General features: G+C 36.6%; 1 protein-coding gene across 2 annotated transcripts in view; it reads left to right on the top strand.

Annotated features, from left to right (window-relative positions):
- Positions 1 to 6,201, top strand: part of CSMD3 (CUB and Sushi multiple domains 3) — a 1,928,297-nt gene that overhangs the window by 1,514,633 nt on the left and 407,463 nt on the right. The window lies entirely within an intron of this gene.

The following is a 6,201-nucleotide window of genomic DNA, read 5'->3' as shown; positions in this document are numbered from 1 at the left end:
TAACAACATTAATAGAAATGGTAACTGTCTGTATTACAAACACATGTCAAAGTTTAATGGTTAGGAAAGACTTTCTTTTAAAAAAAGAAAAAAAGAAGGCTCTGTGGGAGATAAAAACTTTCAAGCACATTCTATCCTAGGATTTATGAGTTGTGATATTCAATCAGTCTGTATCAGAGCATAAGTAATTTACTTGAAGTATACCAGTAGTTTTGTAAGGTACAGCAGTTCTTTCAAACTGAAGGAGTCACAGGCCACATCTGTAAATTATTGATTTAATATTCCATATTGCTCTTTTGTGACCTGCAAGAATTCATCACTTTAAAAAGTACTGAACTTGCTTTCTGAGAATAATTTATACATTATATAGTAATTTTCATTATAGAGTATATTTGATAATAAATTATACATTACACAAGTGAAGAGTCAGATTTGAAACTGCAAGTGACTTAAGGCTATGTTTCATGCATTATAAAGCTTTTAAGATAGCTATAAATTCAAGTAGTGCCGCGTCTATGTAAATCGTGTGGGGATTATTCAGTTTCACTAAGTGGCCATGTACTCACTTGGTCTCTCCTCCATTCTCTCTCAGTCCTACTTCTCTACCTCATGCACAGACCTCAGTTCAGACCATGGTTGGAAAGTTCTTTTCATTGGGTGGCTGTAGTTTTAAAATTTGGTTCTAGTCTCATACTCTAATTTTTCTGGAAATACCACATCTGAACATAGCTCTTGGGGATAAAATAAGAATATGTTTTGAAGTTATATTATAGATGTATATAGTTTATGCAAACAAAGCCTTTCAGCCAAAAGAGGATTTCAAAAAAATAAACAAACATAAAAAAATGTTAAAATAATAAAAATTAAAATAAACATAAAAGTTACAAGAAATTAAAACGTGTGCATGACATTGTTCACTCATTGTGGGTGTGCCTCAGATTCATCAATTGTTAGCATAGATTTGATACTGTGAAATGGCGATATAAATTTGCTATACCCTCAGCAGAGCTTAATATCCATGTGGTTCTCATACTGTGAACCTTTCATCACTGAATATATATCTAGTGTTTCAACATACATTTTGTTCACATGTTATGGTCCTTAAAGTTGAAGTAAGTGCAGTATCTGATAATCAAACAGAGAAAAATTATAATTTTCAATTGAAGAAAGAAAGGAAGGAAGGAAGGAAAGAAAGAAAGATCTATTTGAGAGGGTATGTCTAGATACTATACTATATGGTGTTTTAAGTAAATTTCAAGGCAATTTCAACAAAATGAAAAGTTTGTGTTACGCACTATGGACCATTACTTTGTAGTAACTTAGTCTCACAAACATATTCATTTTACTCAGTAGACATTTATGGAGAACTTACTGTGTGTCCGGCACTGTCCTAAGAAAAGGGGAGACAAACAATGAGATTGTTGTTGTTGTTAAGTGTCATTGAGTTGCTTCTGACTCACAGCAAACCTGTATAGGATTTCTGAGGAGTGGCTGATGAGTTTGAACTACTGACCTTGGGGTTCAATCCGACCTTGTGGTCCAATACTCACTTTACAACAGCATACCATGTTCAAAACATGGCTAGCAGTAATATGAAAATGTACTGATGGATAGAGCTAAGGCACTCTTGGAAGAGTCCATTTCAGAAATTTTGGGAGTTTGTAGTCAGTGACAGCAGAACAGACTGAACCAATAAATTAGTTAAGGTACAAACAACAAAAATCTGTAGCTTATTTTAAGGGAGTCAGAAAAGGAGGTCAAGAATAACATTTTACAAATAGACCATTTGACATTTTAAATCTCTAAGAAGTATGGCCCTAGAGGTATGGCCAAATCACAAGTTTGACTATTTAAACCCACCATCTACTCCACAGGAGAAAGATGAGACTTTCTACTTCCACAAAGATGTATAGCACCCAAAACCCTATGTTGTTGTTGCTAAGTACCATAGAGTCAGTTCTGACCCTTAGTGACCCTATATAGGATTGCTGAGGAGCAGTTGGTGAGTTTGATTTTCTGACCTTGAGATTCATAATGATCCTGAGTAGAGTTTCTGAGGAGCGGCTGGTGTGTTTGAAGACTGACCTTGTGGTTCAAACTCACATGACAGTTCAGTATCCCACAGAGCCACATCAGGATTCCAGAAACCATATAGAGGGTTGGTGTGAGTCAGATATGGCTCAATAGCACTTAACAACAACAACAATGGACACATAAAATACAGTTCTTCAGTGCTGCAAATAATTGTTTACCATTATCAGCATAAACTTTAAACTATTACCAAAATAATAACACGTTTTAATCATTAGCTTGGCATTTCAGAAACTGTTCTGAGGAGCATTGGTCCTGTGAGGTGTTCTTAACTAAATGGGTTTCAAATTAGTTTATGCAGATGAGGATATTATTCCTCAAATGCTATTGAAAGGCTCAACAAAATCCTACAGTAAATACTTCTGTTTCTTTAGCCCATATATTTCCCAAATTTAGTTAAGCATGGAACCATTTCTTCTTATCATTTACAACCTTCACAGACTATTAAAAAGTATGTATATATATATATATATGGTAGCGTAGTGGTTACAAATCAGGCTGAGAACCTTAAGGTTAGCAGTTCAAAACTACCAGCCATTCCACAGGAGAAAGATGAGGCGTTCTGCTCCCGTAAAGATTTACAACCTCGGAAACCCTGTACAGGGTCGCTATGGGTCGGAACCGACTCCACGGCACATAACAACAACAACAACAACATATATAGATAGAAAGAAAGTCCTGGTGTGGCACTGTGGGTTATTGCTCCAGACTGCAAAGCCGTTTGAACTGCAAGGTCGGAGGGTCAAGCTCACCAGTCGTTCTTCAGAAACCCTGTACAGGGTCACTATGAGTTGGATCCAACTTAACAGCACTTAACAACAACATATATGTTGTTGTCAGGTGCCATCGAGTTGGAACTGACTCATAGCGACCCCATGCATAGCAGAATGAAATAATGTCCGATCCTGGGCCAACCTCACTACCGCTGCCACACTTGACACCATCAATGATGCCACCTGGCCAATCCATCTCGTTGGGGGTCTTCCTTTTTTTCTCTGACCCTCCATCTTACCCAGCATGACATCCTTCTCCAGCGACTGTTTCATCCCAACAACATATATATCTATATATCTAGATCTATGCTCCTATATATATCTATATAGATCTAGATATATAGATATATATAGGAGTATAACATAACAACTTCTGGTGTGACACAGTGGGTTAATGCACTGGACTACAAGGTCAGTTTGAACCACAAGGTCGATGGCTCAAGTTTACCAGCCACTCCTTGGAAACCTTCTATAGGGTTACTAGTAGTCAGAACTGACTCAATGGCACTTAACAACGATATATGTGTAACCAGAAACAGGCAATTTTTTATGCTTAATATGCTTAAATAGTTATGTTTAAGAATTGTGGCTTTGTAGGATAAGCACTAGACTGTTAATCACAAGGTCAATGATTTGAGTCCATTAGTCACGTTTTCTGCTCCCTTGAAAATGTACAACCTCAGAAATCCTATATAGGGTCGCTATGAATTGGCACCAACTCAACAGCACTTAATAACAACAAGAGAATATTTAGGAAGGAAAAAGCCAGTTGGAGCATAAGCATATGTCAAAGATCCATAAGCATATGTCAAAGGCCCATAAGCATATGTCAAAGTTGCTCTACAAGCCGAAGTACCAATTTTCTTTTATCATGCTTTTCTACTTTTTAACAGAGTCAGAAAGATTGAAGCTACACTTCTCTCTATAACCAATAGATGGATTTAAAAAGGAGGCGACAATATTAAAAGCTTCTGGAAATCACTGTTAGGAGAATTAGTAATATTGACCTAGCTTAATCATTATCCCTTTTAGATTATATAAACATAGAGATTACAATAGATTAGCGTCTCACATGACAATTAAATTCCCCTGTATAACATCTAATATTGTATAAAAATTGTCAGTAACTATATTAATTATAAACTAGGTCATGCAGTAGACACCAAAAAGAAAAAGAAATTACTGCCACCGGTACAAATAACAAAAATATAGGTAGGTTACCATAAGCATATGTGATTATATAGTGACCTGTTAGGTACCCATCAGTAGTTTTAAAACAAATTTTCTACTAGTAAATGATAATTTCACTAAAGACGGTCCTAAATTCCCAGTAAGAAAAACAAAGCATCAATTGTCAAATATAGATGAATGTGGGATGTCAGAGCATTCATGTCTAAGTCACAGAGGTACGCTGCAGTTAGAAGCCCTCATTTTTGTTCATATTTTCCAAATATGAAAATAAGATCTCTTGTCATGTACATTCAAATTATTATCATTTTAATTTTGGAGCACCTTAAAATCAGAAAGTAAGCTAACAGAAAACATACGATTCCTGTTGGAATCGTTCTCTCATCAGTAGTATTATGAGTTGAATAAAGTTATCAGTGCTGAAATAAGAATCCACCTGACTACTCTAATTTCAAACAATAATGAATGATGAGCACGCCGCATCTTTGGTTATTATCATCACTGTCAATTTGTTGTTGTTTCTGTGGAGTTCTAATTTTAGTGTTTCATCCTATTTATTTCCCTTTTATGTAACACCCCCCCCCCAAAAAAAACCCACAACAAAACACACATTCATTAGTTAGGCATCCTACTCAATACAACATAGTTTGTGTAATGTATGTGTGTGTGTTGTTCAAATATATTGCTATATTTTATAGACTTTGGCCAGAAATGCATAAAAAGTATTGACTTTTTCAAACTTTCATTATTCTTCTTAAACCACCAAATACAGGACTGCATGCATCTCTGTTTAAAAAGAAAATCTGGCATAAACTCCCATTAATTTCCATTTAAAACCTAAAGCCTATTTATATCTAGTCTCCTTCAGTCCTTTCTTTTGTAATGTTAGAAATCATTCCAGGTTTGTTCTTGACATTGTCTTTCCCAGAAGTCTAACTCAAGTGTTCCTGATTTTTCTTTTGAAATGAATCCTTCCTATATATTAAACAAGACAACAACAACTCACATGCTTTTGCATCTTTGGCAACTACACTCTATTTCTATTTATAATCAAGTCTGTGATTAAAATGATTTATTTCTTTTTATACCACTCACTTTTCACTCAACTATAATCTGTATTGCACCTCTCTATTCTTGTTCTGGAGTCTGGTGTGGCGCTATGGGTTAATGCACTGAATTGCAAGGTCAGTTTCAACTGCAAGGTTGGCAGTTCAAGCTTAGCAACCACTTCTTGAAAACCCTATACAGGGTCTCTATGAGTCATAACCGATTCCATGGCACTTAACACAACACAACATTCTTGTTCTGGAGTCCTGGTGTGATGCTGTAGGTTAATGCTCTTGACTGCAAACTCAATTTGAACCACAAGGTCGGCAGTTCAAGCTCACCAGCTGCTCTTAGGAAACCCTATGCAGGGTGATCATGGGTCAGAACCGACTCAACAGCACTTAACAACAACAACATTCTTGTTCTGGGGTCTACAAACTTTTTCTATAAAGAACTAGATAGTAAATATTTTGGTATTGCTAGTCACATATATCCGTGTTGCATATCCTTCTCCTCTTATCTGAGTTATGCATTGCTGCTATAGCAAAGATACCACAAATGAATGATTGTAACAAACAGAATTTTTTATCTCAGAGTTTAGGAGATTAGAATTCCAAATACAGTGTCTGCTATGGAGAAAGGTACTTGTCTCTTTCTAGCATTTGTAGGCCCAGCATTCCTGAAAGAACTATGTGTCTTGGCCTTGGATCTAGGAAAACCCTAGGGGGGATCTAGGCTGTAATATCTGAAGGAGCAGATTGTCAGGTCATTTTCTACAGAGCTCCTCAGTGGATCCAAACCACCATTCTTTAGTTGGTATCGCAGCACTTCACAGTTGTGGCACCAAGATTCCTTCACTGCCTTGAGGAGCATCCCAGAAAGTGCACTTTGCAAACAGAATACCTCCTAGAGGAAAGAAAGTAGAATTTCGTCCTGGTGTGGCACTGTGGATTAATCACCAGACTGCAAAACTGTTTGAACTGCAAGGTTGGTGGTTCAAGCTTACCAGCTGCTCCTCAGAAACCCTTTACAGAATTGCTATGGGTCGGAACCGACACGATGGCACTTAACAACAACACAACAACAATCACTTGAAACCAGT

The sequence above is a fragment of the Chrysochloris asiatica genome, unplaced genomic scaffold (assembly GCF_000296735.1).
Source record: "Chrysochloris asiatica unplaced genomic scaffold, ChrAsi1.0 scaffold00001, whole genome shotgun sequence".
Lineage (NCBI taxonomy): Eukaryota > Metazoa > Chordata > Mammalia > Afrosoricida > Chrysochloridae > Chrysochloris > Chrysochloris asiatica.
This window is presented reverse-complemented; position numbering and strand designations above follow the sequence as displayed.